This window comes from Diceros bicornis, chromosome 12, assembly GCF_020826845.1.
Source record: "Diceros bicornis minor isolate mBicDic1 chromosome 12, mDicBic1.mat.cur, whole genome shotgun sequence".
Lineage (NCBI taxonomy): Eukaryota > Metazoa > Chordata > Mammalia > Perissodactyla > Rhinocerotidae > Diceros > Diceros bicornis.
In genome coordinates this window covers 63,117,273-63,135,799 of record NC_080751.1, presented here as the reverse complement: position 1 = coordinate 63,135,799, position 18,527 = coordinate 63,117,273, and positions in this window count along the sequence as shown.

Genomic DNA, 18,527 nt, shown 5'->3' with positions numbered 1-18,527 from the left:
ACATGTCACATGACTGCTCTTCTCTCTGACAGTTGATGCCCCTATTGGGGACAAGGACTTCCCTGGGCAGAAAGGTGTCAGGGATATGTAACATGCTCCACTGTTTCAGAGGCAGACCAGCAGATCTAGAACCATAACCCCCGGAAGGCAGCCAGGTTGTCAGAGGTGGGCAGGAAGACACAAAGGAGGAAGTCTCATATGGAGAACTCTGAGGGCTATAAACTGACCCACAGAGTTGAAAAGCAGGTAGTTCTTGTGTCAATGGCCAGCTCCTCCAAACTGGCCCCCGTTTTCCTTCAGCTCCACTTCTGCAGCCTTATGGGGCACACTATTCTATTCCATATGCAACCATCCCCAGACTTTGGGAAAAATTCACGTTCTCAAATCTTTCATTCATCATACATGATGGAGCATTTCTCTAAGAAATGTGAGCCTCTGATCCTTGGGACATCAACGTTTTGCATAGATCAAAGTAATAAATGGAAATCATGGCATCCTGCTCGTGGGATTTCAGACTTTAGTCACCTGGTGAGTGTAGGTTGGTGTTACCTTGGGACAGGTAAAAGGGATAAAAGGAGCAAATCTTTCGCAATATAAAGGCTGCCCCCAAATAATCAGAAGTCATCTATTCACTTTATTTCTGTATTCCATCATTCCTTCGTTGCTTCATTGACACATTCATTCACTTAATTCCTTTATTTTTCAAATATTTACCTGTGCCAGTCACTGTTCTAAGCATTGGGAGATCTACAATAAAAGTGTAAAGAAGAGGCCATCCATTAGCTCAAGAAGTTTACGGTCTGGTAAGAAAAGTAAGACACTGACACAAACGAAGAAATAGAAAGTTACAAGTCATGAGAGAGTCACAGATAAAGGACTATGGAAAGTTGAAGGGGAAAGAAAGAAAATGCCTACTGGAAAGTTCTAGAAAGGGTTAATGAAGGATCTGGGATTTGGGTTGGGCCTTAAGGAAGGACAGGATGTTGGAAGAGAGAAGGAGAGGCAGTGGTTAATGTAGAAGGAAGTAGTGGCTCAAAACAAGGTGTGGGTATAGGACAGCATGAGGCATGTTTGAGTCCTGGCAAACCTTTGGTGTCCCTGACACTCTCAGTCCATGGAGAGGAATCATAGGAGACAAAGACAGAAGACAGGCTGAGGCTGTATCTCAAAGCTTTAAGTGCCTGGCAAAGGCATAGTCAGTGGGCTGAAGGATTCTAGGCGTGCAAACAGAACTGTAATTTAGGAAGATTAATCTAAGACCATAAGTAAATTGACAGTAGGGACACTTGAAAAAAGGCAGGTAAGAGATAACAAAAACTTGAACTAGAGTAGTTGGAATGGAGAAGAGAGGATTCATAGAGAAGATTTACAACAGAGGGATTGATAAGGTTTCAGAAGTTATGTGTTGTTATAAAAGACATATGGGTTTTGGAATCAGAGAGACTCTAGGATGAACTTCATTTTTCCTTCACTCTCGGAACTACCTGGAGTAAGTTCACTTCTCCAGGCCTCCCTTACTTCCTCTTTAGCAATGTGCATGTGCTCGTGTTATTGAAGGCATGATGGGGGGGGGGGCGGGGCTCATCTAATCCCTCCCAGGTTGTGGCGAGGCTCAGATGAGATAATGTATGTGGAAACACTTCATAAAGTCTGAAAAACCCTCAGAAGTTCGTTGTGGTTATTTAAGTGACTATCTGGATGTGTGTGATGAGCAGAAGGGAAGGATCTCAGATGAACCTCAGGTTTTTGAACCAGGGTGACTCTGAAGGTGGATAATCACGTGCTGGAAAATGAAGAGAAGGAGGAAGGGAAAGGAGGTCACCACTCACTCAGTATCTCAAAATAAACTCCAGATGGATCAAAGATTTAACTGGAAACTGGGAACCACTGACAATATTTTATAATGGGGCAGTTGAGAAATTCTATCTAAGAATTCCAGGGAAACTAGGAACCAAAAATGAAAATATTAATAAATTTGGTTGCATTAGAAGTTACAACTTTTATATAACAAAAATTAATAAATAGTATCAGAAAGAAAATAGAAAACAGGGAAACTTGTTTGCTAGTCATGTTACTGACATGGAGTGGATTTCTGAATACATAAAGAGTTTTACAGAACAATTAAAAATACAAATGAGTTGGGGGCTGGCCCAGTGGTGTAGCAGTTAAGTTCACGTGCTCTGCTTCAGCTGCCCAGGGTTCGCAGGTTAGGATCCCTGGTGCAGACCGATGCACCACTTGTCAAGCCTTACCGTGACGGCGTCCCATGTAAAGTAGAAGAAGATGGGCACAGATGTTAGCCCAGGGCCAATCTTCCTCAGCAAAAAAAGAGGAAGATTGGCAACAGATGTTAGCTCAGGGCTAATCTTCCTCAAAAAAAAAAAAATGCAAATGAGTAGCCAAATAGAAACATAGGCGAAGACTGTGGATGAGTAATTTATAAAAGAAGAAATACAAATGATTAATAGACAAAAGGAAACCAATTAAATCTCAAAGATATTCAAATAAAATAAGGTCTTTTTTTTCACCTACAAGATTGGTGATTCAATTAGACTGAAAATCCCATTTTTATGAAGGATTAGGAAATGATTACTCTCATGTACTGATGGAGTGGGATGAAATATAAAACACGACAGACTTTCTGGTGTTCAATTTGATAATATACATCAATATGTAAAAGTGACATATCCTTTGACCTATCAAACCCACTTCTGGGAATTTACCCTAAGAAGATAAATATACAAATGTTAAAATATAAAGGAATAAAGATGCTTACTGTATTATTGTTTAAATTGGAAAAAAATTAGAAACAGTCAAATATACAATAGATTATGTAAATACATTGTGATAAACCTAAAATTTTCTTAAGCTACTAAAATTGATGACATAGACCTTTAGTTATTGAAACGTAAAGCTGTTAACAATTTTTTTCTTTTTTTTAATATCTATGTCAGATGATGGATGTTAACTAATATTATTGTGGTAATCATTTCACAACATATGTAAGTCAAGTCATTATGCTCTACACCTTAAACTTATACAGTGCTGTATGTCAACTATATCTCGATAAAACTGGAAAAAAAAAGCTGTTAGCATATTACTGAGTGAAGATGGGTAGTACCACATTTATTTAAAATATTATATAAATAAATATATATATATATTTATTTCTATATAGGATATGTCTAAAAGAATGTTCACCAAAATGTTACCGGTGTTTTTCTCATAATATTTCTGGTGAATTTTTCTATATTGCTTCAGTTTTTAAATTTTTTAAAGCACTTTTGACCAAACAATCGCATTTTTAAGTGAAAGATATAAAATAAATTGAGAAGGAGCCAAAGATGAAGAGAGAAAAGAAAGGTGGGAGGGAGGGAGACAGGGATCAAGAGAAAGGAGATATATTAAAACGTACCCATGGGATTTTTATTTACGAACATGACTGAGTGATGACACAGAGAGGTCAACGCCATTGAAATAAAAGGTTATTATTTGCAATTTTTGAGACAAGGGGCACACCATGCCATGCAGGGCCATGTGAAGAAGCACCAGGTTTGGCTGGGAGACAGAAGCAGCAGTGAGGGGAAAGCAGGGCCTGGAGCCTTTGTTGGATTTTCTGTGAGCACAGTAAAGCAGAGCAAGAGTAAGAACTTATGATTGCCTAGTTTGAATAATGTTGATGGGCTCTGGGATAAAGGACTCATCCCCTGCTATCTGGTGCCTAGCCCTTGGTTGATTTAGGGCAGGGGAAGTATTGGCTTGGTTGTGGGAGTTAGATGAAGGAGGTGGCTGGGGGTATGGACTTGGATTTGTTGGTTTGCATGTGAAAGGTGTGTTTTCAGACAGGTTGCTTATTATCTCTAGGAATAAGCTAGCCCTGGGAGGGGCAGCCTCTCCCTGTCCAGCTAGGCCCCCAAGATGCCAAAATATCATAAAATTAAAAACACTATTAATACAGGATGGAGACAATGGAGGGAGTGAGAGAGGGAACAGTTGTTGGGACAAGGCTCTGACAAGGTGGAAATGATGGATTCTGAGGATAAGTGGAGACTCTGAAAGAGGGAAGGTGCTTCCCCCAAGAATGAAGAGAAGCAGGAGTGAGAGGTTACACAAATTTTTGCTGTATATTTATAAAGAGAGAGGCAAAAGAGACTCACCCCTAGATGGCCTCAATCTTAGCAAAGTAGTCTAACTTATCCTTAGAAAATGATGAGGGTAGAGTTTGGTAAAGAATTTAAGGGGGCCAGCCCAGTGGCATAATGGTTAAGTTCATGTGCTCCACTTTGGCGGCCCAGAATTCATGGGCTCGGATCCTGGGCACGGACCTACACAGGGCTCATCAAGCCATGCTGTGGCGGTGTCCCACATACAAAAAATAGAGGAAGATTGGTACAGATATTAGCTCAGAGACAATCTTCCTCAAGCAAAAAGAGGAAGATTGGCAGCAGATGTTAGCTTAAGGCCAATCTTCCTCACCTAAAAAAAAAGAAAAAAGAATTTAAAAAGAAATGAGGTAGTTTTAAACAGCTGTTGAAGAAAATTCAGCATGTGATTTTCTAGATGTAAGTAAAAGAACAGTCTTTAGAGTTCAGCTGAGGTTATAGTCAGGCACAGAAGAAAGGATAAGTTTGACTCAGGGTTAAGCTTGGATATTTGCTAATAATTGAATCAGAGTTTTTCAGCCTTATTCTTAAATTTCAAAGTCTCAAACAAACTAGTTTCTGCACCAGGAATTGGCCTCCTTGGCAATCCGGCCAAGATTATTCAAGAACCCATGTTGGCTACCCTATAGACCATTGTCCACCATCCCAGTTGGCTCTTGACTCATGTGAGAAGTATCCTGGAATGCTCCTTCTTCTCCCCTTCATTGTTTGCTGGAAAATTCACCCCTCTACGCACCAACTCCTCCTCCCTACATTTCCACCTTAGGAAATAGTTAATAACAATTAACCTCACAATTCCTGATGTGACATGAGAAATGGGTAAAAAAAAAGCCAAAAACGTTGTCTTATCACTTTTCCCAAGATTCGATATCCTGAACATTTTCACATATGTGTCTGTTTAAATCCTTCACCTTAATGAAATTGAGAACAACCCTGTGACCAGTCCCCACATGAGACTCACACAGGTAGGAAATAAATTTGTTAATGTGTGAATTAATTATTTCATTCTTATTTCAATAGAGCTTTGCCATGTGCGGTGCAGTATAGAAGATGACCTAATTATCATTGCTTTCCCTCTCCATGCTTGGTTTGGTAACTGATGTCTCCAAATGTTTGAGTGAGGGCAGATGAAGGAGAGAAACATGAAACAGTCCCCAGATGTCAACTGATTCCACATGATAGAGGCTGGCCACGTGAGGTGATAAATGGGTTCTGTCGACATCTGGCTGACAGTGCCAATATGGACATGTTCAGAAAAACAACAAGCCAACGTGATCGTTTCTCTGGGCCTTGTCTTCTTTCTTTCCAACCGAGCTGCATTCTTTACTCCTGATTTGAAGGCTATTTACAGTATATCCCAGGGAGCCAGCTCGTGGTGTTGACTCTACTTTCCTTTGGAAACATTAGAATTTGCCTCCTGAGGGAGTCAGAAAGATTGTTTGTTAGTTTAAAAATAAGTCATACGTTTGATCATGATTGTGCAAGACTCTCTCCTTCTCCATGAAGTGTCCATCTCAGGGCTGGTAGAAAGGAAAATGTCCACAGGGAGACTGAAGGCAGGACAGTTGTCTACGGGGCACACTGTCTCTTATCTGGTGAAGAGAGCCAAGAAAAGAAGCAATAACACTGCAGGGACTGCCTGCTTGTAACTGATGCTTTTTACCAAGAAATGAAGTCAAAAGGGAAAAGAATTATCCATCAGTGGGAGGGGATTAATACCCAAGCCAACTATTCCCATAGCATCTCTAGAGAATTCTGTGAAATAAAAAGGGCAGAAAAAGCAAGCAGGAGTTGTACAATACCTACAGACATCCAAAACAGAGACTTTGAAAGTTCCAGTGCAGTTCAATAATTGCCCCATTCTACATCACGCCATCTAGGCACCTGACTGGACCTTCATTCTGATTATACGAAAAACATGTCTTTGAATCACACAGATAATTCCCTCTTTTTTATCCAACCACACATTCTCTCTGGACTATCTTGTTCATTCTCATAGCCCAACACCACATGTAGGATGAGAAGACCTAGCTTGTAACCTTGTAACTCAGTCTCCCTTCTGAGATCTAATCCTTTCTGCAAAGCTATACCTGATTGTCTCAGAGATAACTTAAGCACAATGTCTACAAAACCAAACCCATCATGTTCTCCCAAAGACAATACCTCCTCCTTCCTGATATCTTGGTCAATGGTCACCATACCCAGCCTTTCAAACTCAAAAAGTATGTGCGCCACTACCAGAGTTATTGTCCTAAAGGCTTGGTCATATCAGGCCGCTGAAAAAGAAAAAAATACGCACCCCAGCCTGGAATGATCAGTTGACTGAAGTCACGGAGCTGTGCAGATTGTCTTTATTATCTCCTTTGCACCCTCTGAGGCATTCAATGCCTTTGGCCTCCTCCTTCTTGGAACGCCTTCCTTCATTCCTGTAACGTGTTCCTTTATCCATCTCTTTGTCGTTTTCTTGTTTTGGTTCTTCCTCCTTCTTCCCTTTGGTGATACTATTCCCTAAAAACATATTATCTAATCTCCTTATCACTGCCTATTAGAGTGCCTAAGGAACATCCTGAGATCTTGATCAGTAGCTCTGGGATTTGTATTTTTAACGAGCTCTCTAGATGATTCTAAGTGGTCTGTGTAAAACCCTTTTACATGCGATTTGTGAGATAAACAAATGTAAGGTGGTACTAGCTTTACAAACAGAATGTATACCGTAATATGTCTGTAACCTATGCTTCTCCTGGCAGAACCGAGTGGCAGAGACTGGCTAGATGTTCACCAAACTACTTCCCCTACATCCAAGACATTCAGATCTCTTGCTGTTCCATGGGCCATGTGTCTGAGTTCTAGCTTGTGAGTGGAAGTAATATGCCCGGAAATATCTTCCATCTGTACTTCTCCATGCTCTTTTCCTCTGCCGGTTAGCTGAGTCAACACCCATGGAAAACTTGGAAGTTGTGCGTTGAAAATTGCGGAGGCTCTGCCCTCCTGAATCATTAACATACAATACAGAGGAGTTTCCCTGCTGACCTGTTCACTGCTCCCAGTGCAGTTGCCTAACGAAGAAACAAACTTATATGGTTCCAAGCTGTTGAAATTTGGGGGATATTTGTTATAGCAGCTGACATCTCACTGATACTGTTAGATGAAGGGTAACAGTAAGTCAGCCGTTCCCATGGCGTATCTCAAGAATGTCTGACTACTCTTTGAGCTCCCATGCCTAGTGACTGCCTAGTCAATGTAAAATTGCTTAACCCAAGGGTTATTAACTTTTCTTGTGTCGTGGAGACCTTTGGCAGCTGGGTGAATCCTACAGATACCTTTTAGAAGAAAATATTTTTAAATGCTTAAAATAAACTGTACACACACACAAAAAAAATATTAGAAAAGGAACTTATTTGATTGAAATAGTTACAATAGTCTTAAAAAATTAAAATTTATGATATTGTGAGTACCTGTTAAAGACCAAAACAGCACATTTAAAATGTAAGCAAGTTAGAAGCGGATTTCATTTTTTACAAATTTATCAACATGAAGGCTGGCTAGCGTTGCTTGCCTTGAATAAGAATATTGAACTGTGGGGTGGTCTTTGTCAAGGCAACACACATGTCATATTGGGCGTTTTGTCAATGTTGATTTTTTGTTTTGATGGTTGCAAGTGTAGAGATCCCAATCCATAAAGATATATTGAGGCATTTGGAATGAAAGCTTCCATAGATGGTATTACAAGGCCAGGATACTCTTCTCTCAAGGAATACCAGAACTCTCCAAGGATTTTTGAGTTAGACTCCAGTGCAGTGAGATTCTAGTTTTGCGATCAATGAGCTCATATTTGGCTAGATCAACATCTTTGATACAGTTTATATCAGAAACTGTTCAGTAACACATAATGAAAATGACTCATCCTTTTCCACATATTGATCAACAAACAATTGTAGAGTGAGAATGTATTGCAGATGTCTCAGTAACCAGTAGTTGGTGGCTGAATGACAACTGGCTTTGGGTTCCCTGAAAGTCGTCACAAGACTGTGCACATTTCACAAGACCGTGATCATGTGTCATCTACTGCTAGATCTAATAACTACCACAGTTTAAAAGAATTTTGAAATATCTGCAACAACTGTAATGCAACAGGGCAATATCCGATTTCTTTTGGTGAAAAGTCACAGGCACTGCTAATGTTCCTGTGAATTATTGTTTACATTTATAATGAAAAGAAATGCTAAATTTCAGTTAAAGTTATTGAAAAAAAAGTGTAATTTTTTTCTCATTCAACTTCAGGAACCCACTGAATTCTGCCCATCGAACCCTTGGGGAGAAATGTGGACCCCAGGTAGAAACCCCTGCTCCAGTCTTTTAAAATACTATTGTGCTGGAATAGAAAGCTTCCTTCTTGCCAAAGGTGCAGGCTGTGCCTGTGGATGTGGCCTTTACGTGGCCAAGCGTATGCCCAGAAATGGGGAAATAATTCACTCCTCCCCTTCGTCCAACTCAAATGACCTCTGTTACTTTTTTCCCTGCCCTGTACACTGTGGTAGAAACCCCCACCAAAAGGACAAACTGCTAGGACCCAGGCTCCAGCCCAGGCCACACACACTCCAATCTTGCCAGACATCTAACAATCATCAGTCTTTCCCTTTTCTCATTTTCTGTTTAGTGGTGGGATTGGGGACCTTCTTCAAGTTTTTTTCTATCCCATTTCTTCCCTGAAAACTGTCTTGTTTTCTCATAATTTTATATGAGTATAGTGTAAAATATAGGACATTATATAAAAATGAGGTAGAATTAACCTACATAGACACAAAAATACAAATAAGCACATGTGTTCACCATGTTTACCGTTCCTTAGTTAGGATAATTACCCTAAGCATTAGGTTTAGCTCGCATGCACACACACACATACACACACACACACACACACACACAAAGAGTGTGGCATTAATTAATTAATTGACATTATCAGCAAATCAGATTGCTCATGGAAGACATCCACTAGATTATGAGCTTCACAAGGAACGTAATCAAGTCTTAGACCTCTGGGAGTCTCCGGTACCCGGCTCAATGAATGGCACAGAACACATACTGGGCAAATGTTTGTTAAAGTGAACTAAAGCCTGATAGTTTAGGGATGATTTTAAAATATCTTGGATAGATATAAATCTAAAATAATTGGAGAAACAGTAGAGAAAGGAACATCTCTTCAATAAACGGTGTTGGGAAAACTGGACAGCCACATGCAAAGAATGAAAGTAGACCATTATCTTACACCATACACAAAAATTAACTCAAAGTGGATTAATGACTTGAATGTAAGACCTGAAACCATAAAACTCCTAGAAAAAAACATAGGCATATGTATATTCTTTGACATTGGCCTTAGCAGGATCTTTTTGAATATCATGTCTCCTTGTGCAAAGGAAACAAAAGAAAAAATAAACAGGAGTGCATCAAACTAAAAATCTTGTGCACAACAAAGGAAACTGTCAATGAAAAGAGAACCTAACAATTGGGAGAAGATATTTTCAAATTATATATTTGGTAAGGGGTTAATATCCAAAATATATAAATAAATCATACATCTCAACAACAACAACAACAAAAATAAGCAACCCAATTAAAAAATGGGCAGAGGATCTGAACAGACATTTTTCCAAAGAAGATACACAAATGGCCAAGAGGCATATGAAAATATGGTCAACATCACTAATTACTAGAGAAATGTAAATCAAAACTACAATGAGCTGTCATCTCATGCTTGTCAGAATGGCTATTGTTAAAAAGACAAGAAATAACAAGCATTGGAGAGGATGAAGAGAAAAGGAAACCCTTGTACACTGCTGGTGGGAATGTAAATTGTTACAGTCATTATGGAAAACAGTATGAAGATTCCTCAAAAAATTAAGATTAGAACTACCATATGATCTAGCTATACTGCTTTCGGGTATTTATCCAAAGAACATGGAAACACTAATTTGAAAAGATAGATGCACCCCTATGTTCATTGCAGCATTATTCACAATACCTAAAACTTGGAAACAACCCAAGAGTCCATCGATGGATGAACGGATAAAGACGTGGTATTTATATACAATGGAATACTACTCAGCCATAAAAAGATGAAATCTTATCAGTTGCAACAACATGGATGGACCTTGAGGGCATTATGCTAAGAAAAATAAGTCAGACAGAGAAAAATACCATATGATTTCACTCAAATGTGGAAGATGAAAAACAACAACAAACAAACACATAGAGACAGAGAATAGATTGGTGGTTACCAGAAGGGAAGTGGGGAGGGAGGAGTATGAAATGGGTAAAAGGACAAATGTATAAGGTGATGGATGGCAATTAGAGTTTGGGTGGTGAACACGATGTAGTCTTCACAGAAATCGAAATATAATGCTGTGCACCTGGAATTTATGTAGTGTTAGAAACCAATGTTACCTCAGTGAAAAAATAAATAAAAGAAAAAAAAAGAAATATTAACTTTTTACTCTTGTCCTTGTATTCAGTAACTTGTTAAATTCACTTCTTAGTTTTAGTAAATTTTGGTGATTCCTTGGGGTTTTCAATGTATATAATCATTGTTGTCTGTGAATAAAGACAATTTTATTGCTTCCTTTCAATCTTTATTCCATTTATTTCTTTTTCTTACCTCATTGTACTAGCTAGTAACTATGTGGAAAACTGTAAATTTTTGCATAGATACATTTTATCAGATTGAGAAAATTCTCCCTGTTGGTAATATGTTGAGAGTTTCTTTTATATATTATAAATAGGAGTTGATTGTAAAGATATGATAATTTTTTCTACTTTATTGTGTTAATGTAAACAAAATCGATTAATTTTTAGGTATTAAATAATAAAATAATTGACACAATTTGTTTTTACCTGCAGTGGGGAGTGTTGAATGTAATATAGTCTTTCAATAATCCTGTAACCTTGGGAAAGTTACTTAAACCCTCTGTAACTTCCTTACCTCATTGGTAAAATAAGGATGATAATATCTACTCCTTAGAATTATGAGGATTAAGTAAATTAGCGCATGAAAAGTGTTTAGAGAATAATAGTTGGCACATGGTAGGCACTCTGTGAACATCAGCTATATAATTATTACTAGACGTAGAAGTATTCGTGGTAGTAATTTCATCACCATCAGAAGTGCCAAGGAGTATTGAAATGCTCAGAATTTAATGTTCTACAATAAATTCTAGATCTTATTGCTTATTAAGCTCTTGTGTCTGTTTTTTTTAAATTTTTTTTTATTTTTGTGAGGAGATCAGCCCTGTGCTAACATCTGCCAATCCTCCTGTTTTTTTTTTTTTTTGCTGAGGAAGACGGGCCTTGGGCTAACATCCGTGCCCATCTTCCTCTACTTTATATGGGACGCCACCACAGCATGGCCTGACAAGCAGTGTGTCGGTGCACGCCCGGGATCCGAACTGGAGAACCCCAGGCCACTGCAGAGGAGTGGGCGCGCTTAACCGCTTGCGCCACTGGGCTGGCCCCTCTTGTGTCTGTTTTTAAATTTCCTTTGTCTTCTACCTTCACTGCCAGCCTGTCAGCTATCACCCTGAGTTACTCCCTACCCCTACAGTTCACCTCTAAATTGCACTTTGTAATTGGCTATGAACTTGGAATCAAGATAATGAGAGACTATATGGATTGTGTACAAAATGGTATTACATAGATGGATCTGTGTAACCCATAAATGAATCTATTTTCCTGATTGACTTTTACGATAACTATATCTGGATACCTGGAAAGATTCATTTCTGGATAAGTAGATGTGTCTGCCTAATAAGTAATATGTTACTATATGTTTGCATGTATGCTAGAATCACTTTCCTTTTATTCCCTTTATCACAATTACCTTCTCCATCCTCACCCTGCTCATAAGGCAACAAATTCTCTCAAAGGACCACAAGGTCATGGTTGGAAAACAGTGAATTTCAGGGTCAGTGGCCACTTCAATATTCTATGATTTACGTACATGACCAATTCCAGGCCTCAGGTGTATTTAGATGAGCAGGATTGGCTAGACACCACAATGACATTTCTTCTCATGCTTTAGATTCCAGCTAATAAAACAAAGGATGATATTTCTTCTTGTCAACACGTGGACATGCCTGGTGTGATTGCCTGCTCCTGCTGGTGGGCAGAGGCAGGGCTGTGGCTGAGCCACACTGGTGGATGTGAACACAGCTCCTGTTTCAATGGAGGAGCAAATACCAGAATGTTTAGCTCTGCAGGTGGTGGTGTCATTCTTGATGTATTTCTTGCTGTCTAACCAGTTGGTAATATAAAGTTTATAAATCTAATCCTATGGTGGAGACAAGTTGGATGGGAGATTTTGTGTTTAGGAAGAATATACCTACAGGGCTTTTGAACAGAACAGTATTGAGTTGTTTGTGTCACTGTTTTATCATTCTGGATAGTCCAGTCTAGCTGGAAAAGATTTCAAGATTTATGGTAACTTCAGGCTAAAAAATGGTATATTTTTAACATGCTCACATGTCCCCTTCCAGCTGAGGGAGACTTATCATTGTTCCTACTGCTTTGGCTGGACGAGTTTTCATTCTGGCTTCTTGAAGAGGTCTGTGTCTTGGGATGAGAGCCTTCCCAGGATAAACCTTGGCCTTTCTAATGCACATCAATAATTTGGCCAGACAAGAAACAAATCCCATGGCAAGAGGAGCACCTTCTTTGGGGAAGTATGGTGCAATGGGAAGTTCAAGGGACTAGGAATGAAAAACGTTGACTTCAGTTCTCAGTTCCGTCACTGAGCTAACCATGGGATTCTCCTTGAGCAGGTGCCAGGGCCTCTCTGGGCATCAGTGTAGCAACCACGGAAGTGCAAGACTCAGATCTCCCTCAAGGAGAAGACTCCCTGTGAGGATTGTGATTAGCTGACGCCTCCAGCTGCCGCACGCGCAGGATCCACCACAGCCTTCTTGTCAATGCCACACTCTTCCTGGATGCCCCAGACAACAGAGGAGCACAGGGATTTAGAGCAGAGATGTCCTGCCCAACACAGGACTTCTCTCATGGGCAATAGGTGCCCTTGGGTTCCTCAATGCCTGGTCGGCATGCTCAGAGCTACACTGGAGACCGAGGCTCTTCCTATACAACACTCCTTCCGTCCTCTCTCTCCTTTTGCAAGTCTCAGACCTGCATCCCCCTCTGCAAAACCCTGTCTGTTCCTGCTCCTTCACAGAAGCTTTCTCCCTTAAATCTCTTGCACACCAATTTCCATTTTGGCTTCTGTTTCTCGGAGGACCTGAACTGACACAGTTAGTGTGTGGATGTGTGTGATTCTTTGCCTACCTTGTACATTTTCCCCCTCCTTATAGTAATGCAATCCCCACATACACCCAACCACCTTCTTGTAGAACTGCTCTTCTCCAACTCCAAATGTGGGGTTATGGTGGACTCTCAAGCAGATATCCTGCCTCTTTGTTCTGCTGCCACTGGGGTGGGCACATGAGCCAGGTCAGATTAATTACAGTTCTCATCTCCCTGGTCAAAGAGACTCAGGTGGACACATGACCAAAACAGTCCAATCAGAGTCCTCACCTGGGATGTGACACACTGACATTTAGAGAGGGAGCTTCTCTCCTTCCTGTGAGAGATGAGCTAAGGGTGTGAGCTGAATTTCTGATAGTCATGCCCCGTACCACAGAGAGGAGATGGAGACAAGTAGGCCAATGGTCAGTGAGAGTCTCGGGGTCCAGAGTACCCAGTCTGGAGGCTCTCAGAGTGGCCCTCCTTCCTGTCGTTTTCCCTTTGGGTCTGAAATCTACTCCATAACTCTTCCACTATATCCTCTATATTTTAATTTTTTTAGTTTAGGATGATTGAATTGGGTTCTGTCAGTGATTCTTGAAATCATTTTTAACAATAGAATCAGTTTCCACTTAGAAACTGACTCTATAAACTGAAGTTGATCCTGCCTCGGAAATAGAATGGAATGTGGAATGATAGGAAATGTCAGCAAAGTGCCTGACACAGAACGGGTAATCAATTGATATTTTTTTAATTAAACCGTAGAAACATAAGAAAATGAGAGAGTACAGGCCCGGGAATAAGGGTATAGTTTCCAAAAAGGCGTGATACTGCCTAGCACATGGTAAGCACTCAGTAACTATTTTGTTGAACTGAACTAAGAATATGAAAATACTTGGCTTTATGACAAGTTTGTTTCACCAGGTTACCTGTGCTTGTTAATGACAAGCCAGGGTGCTGAGAATTACATCCCTTCTAAGACTGTGATCCATCTTCTGCTTCCAAGTCAGAATTCACCAGCGGGAGAAGAACTTCAGGGAGAAGGGTAGTGAGGACAGTCTAGAGATATTCAGAGGAAGCGACAAGGGGCGGAAAGGAGGAATCAGAAGGGAGGTGAAGAGCAGGACATCCAGGAGCTGTCAAGGACCCACGGCCTTTTTTATTGTTTCAGTGACAGTAGCCTCTATCCAGGGCCAGGCCGAGACCCATGGGTTCTCCAGGCAGACCAGTATTTTGGCTCTCCATCAAACCAATATTCCTTAAATATTTGTTCAACACTTAGTTAGTGGGGATGAGTTTGTGTCAGCAAGGAATTTTGTTGCTGTTGATAATTTCCATGCCAGGCCACTGCCGGGTTTGACAAATGAACTTTTTTACACATGATCCATATGTTAGGAGTCCCATGCGCAGGGAAAATCGGCACCACATTGGTAACTTCATTGGTGTTAGCATATCTCTAGGTAGGAAATCTGATACTAATCTGTGGGTTAATCAGGCTCTGCTCATACCAAGCAGTAATAATTGGAGAGGAAGCCTGGAGGAAACATTTCTCAGGTTGACAGCCCAGTGCAGAGGAACGGGTGGTCTGGGGACAGCATGATCAGTAGGGCTGTTTTCTGGATATCTATGGCATATCTATCTGTATTTATGTCTTTATCACATATCATATATTGTTCAGCCTCTTATCCACTTTACATGGAAACATCCATAGTAAACTGCATTTATTTCTAATCGAAGAGTAAACCAGTTTCCATATAAAACTTAGCCCTGAACCTACAAGTACTCTAAGTATTTTTTTAAGCTTATGGAAGCATTTCATGAAATATCTGGGTGGTCGACTTACTGTAAGTAAGACGGGATGACGTCGGAGTGCGGTAATAAAGCTGAGCATGCGTGACCTGGCAGATCACACAGGTGAAACGGATCCCAGAGATTTTATCACAGGAGCCATGTCGGGTCAGGGAGTGGCTCCTCAGAGGCAGCAGAGAGAGTCTTCTGGGTGACAAGCAAGGGTAGGACAGTAACCCTGAGCTGAGCATACTGAGCCTTCTGAGATGCCGTCTCAGAACCCACAGGCTCATTTACCTCAAGAGCGTATTTTTGCATCAGTTGTCCCCACTGCTTTCCCACTGCATTTCAGAGTCAAATACTTGAAGCCCATCTTTGTCTCTGTTGCTTCTGACTTGCCTGGAGTTGCCAGGCTCAGATGTGAGAACTTCCCTCTCCTGTCTCCCAACACGTGCATTTTATTCCCACTTTCTTCTTAGTGAAAGTGCTCCCTGCACCACCATTGAGACTGTCATGCCCCCATAACCACATTTGTCTTACCTTTCTTGACCTGGCAATCTAACTCACCAAAAGCCTTAGCTAACCCCAAACCCTTTTGTCTCCATTCCTCTCCCCAAAGAAAAAATTCACTTCCTTGTTTCGTAATAGAAGCAATCAACAGTCATTAATTGAGCTCTGAATAACAGCATTCGGGACACAAAAAATGATATAAACTGGGCCCATAGACCCTTCTCTGAAGGAGCTCAGTTTCTAGTGGGATTAGTCTGAGGTATGCAAAACCAGTAAAAGATAGAGGGAGTGCTGGAAAACAGTCAGGGAATTCTGACTAGGGAGGTGAAGGAAACTGTCACGGAAGGCGTGGCATGGAGCTGGGCAATGAATGACAGGTGAAGTTTCAATACATAGGAGAGAGGAGGATGCAGTCCACGCTAAGGGACCAGCCTATGCTGAAGCAGTGGAGGTGTGGCTGGCGTAAGAACAGGGGAACTAAAATCTGCACGCTGCAGCTACAGAAATAGAAATTGTACTAGCAGACTTCACGCTTTCTGCTACATTATTTTACAACAATCCTTGGAGATTCTATGTCTGTTTAGAACTTTTCTCTCCATTTGTTCCTTAGAGCAGGAAGCTGGTACCCTTCTCCACTTTCTGGAGCAGAGACTGGACCCTAGCAGGTGCTCAGTGAAGGCCTGATCTGTGAGTGGGTTCTCAGTCTGCAGAAGAAAAAGCAACAATGGCTTCATCCGGCAAGCATGTGACCACTCTAGGCAATCTGTTTTCCTAGGACGAGGTCCCAGTCTCAGAAGGGATGGGCCACTCTGGTACAAAACTTTGGGGAAAAGCCTCACAGCTGGCCTGTGTCTATTGGCCCGTTGACTTTGATAGAGTGAGCCTCTACTTCTCAGTCTACTTTTAGGCTGTGGACGTGGAACCGGAGCTTGGTTGGTGCAATCACCACATTTTCACCCAGATTTTTGCCAGTTGAATGGTTACTGACTCAAGCAAGTCCAGAGATTTGCTAATGCATTTAACATGAAATGGAGCCTAGTTCCTTTGCTTTCTTTTTCTCCAATAGATTCTTGAAGTCACTTTTCAGAACTTCTGGGCTGTGTGAGCTTTGAACTTAGAAGGAAAGGAATAAATAATCAATGGGGTCTTTGTAGACAATTCTGTCTTCTGGTCGAAAAGGGCCTCTGACTCAGTCAGAAAAAATCCTTACAACTTTACATTGTGTTTTCCTGTCAGATGATATTGTTAATACTGACACATAATAAATAATAATTATACATTGACTAAGTGATTGCTTAACTGATGGGCAATGGGATTGTCTTAGGGTTTACTTTCTTTTATTTTCAAAACCAGTCCTTCATTCCAAATGTCCCAGACACCCACCCTAATAACAGGGCCACGTCAGTGTACTCAGAGATCCCACTGTCTGTCATCCATGTCCCTCTATTGTTAGGGAGTGAAGATACCATATTCTTTGTTGTGCACTCCGATTGGAGTGGTATTTGCTTTGTCCCTGCCAAAGAGCTATGTTTTAGTCAGCTGGTTTTCTTGGTTTTGGCAAATCCCGCTTGATATTTCTCAATTACAAACTAATGACTCATATTGCAGTATCTCCTGATTTAAAATTTGCACCACAGATTGGATTTGTTGGATCGAAGAGAGCTGGAAAAGCAAAGCCAATCCTTCATAGTCAGTGACAATCTCTGTAGTTTGTGGTGCCATTGTCAAACCTGAAAGGAAAGGCAGAGGGACCTAGAAAAAAGAATCTTTAATCCACTAGGAATTTGATGGTTTAGCCTGAATTGTGGGAGTAATTATACTTTGTAAGATCCTGTGGAACAGTCATTGTGCTTGTCAAAGTATAGTCTTAAATTATGGCGTAGTAACAAATTAATCCCAGAAATCTCAGGACTTACTACAACAAAGCTACGCTTCTTTGCTCACAGGGCATGCCCAACACAAGTCAGAGGAGGACTCTACTCAGCACAAGGATCCAGGCGGGCAAAGAGGCTCCCTTCTCTGGTCTTTGTGTCAGAGAAGAAGAGAAATAACAGTAAGAAGAGAAATAATTTCACAGGAACCTTTCACAAGCAGCCAAGAAATGACAATTGTTATTTCTGCTCATATTTCTTTTGTCAGAACCAGTCACATGGTCCTCCTCAGTTGAAAGGAAGATAAATGCAATTCTCTGTGCACTTGGAAGGAGAAAAGACCAAATATTGGTCAATACTAGCAATGTTGACATGTGCCCTTCTGGTCATCAAATGATTGCTTCATTTTCGTTCCTACACAGAAAGCATTTATCCTCCTGCCCACAGTAGAAAACTCAAAGTCTCATTCATTTATCAAAAGTAGATCATCCAGGACATCAGAGGCGTGAATGGTATTCTCTATATTAGGTTTGGGAATTTTTTTCTCTTGATCCAAAGACTCGTATACTAAAAAGGCAGTGAGCAATCACAGAACAGGGGCAGGATTACCATAATAAATACTGGAGGAAGAAGGAGACCACTCATCAGTCACTGAACTGATAGTTGTGAAATCCAGATGGGGAAATATTCTGGGGCCCTCTAACCTGGGGAAGGAGAATATTCCTTGATTAGGCCCTGATTCTGCTCTCTGCAGAGGGCACTCCTTAGTTCTTTGTTTTCTTTGGCCCCTGGATCTGCCAACTGGGAAAATCTTCCTTTTCCATTTTCATCCTTCTTGGCCCCTTCTGGTATGAGTGTTGAGTGACATATCCTCTTTGCTGGCTGAGTGGCTTTCTCAGAGTTCTTCTTC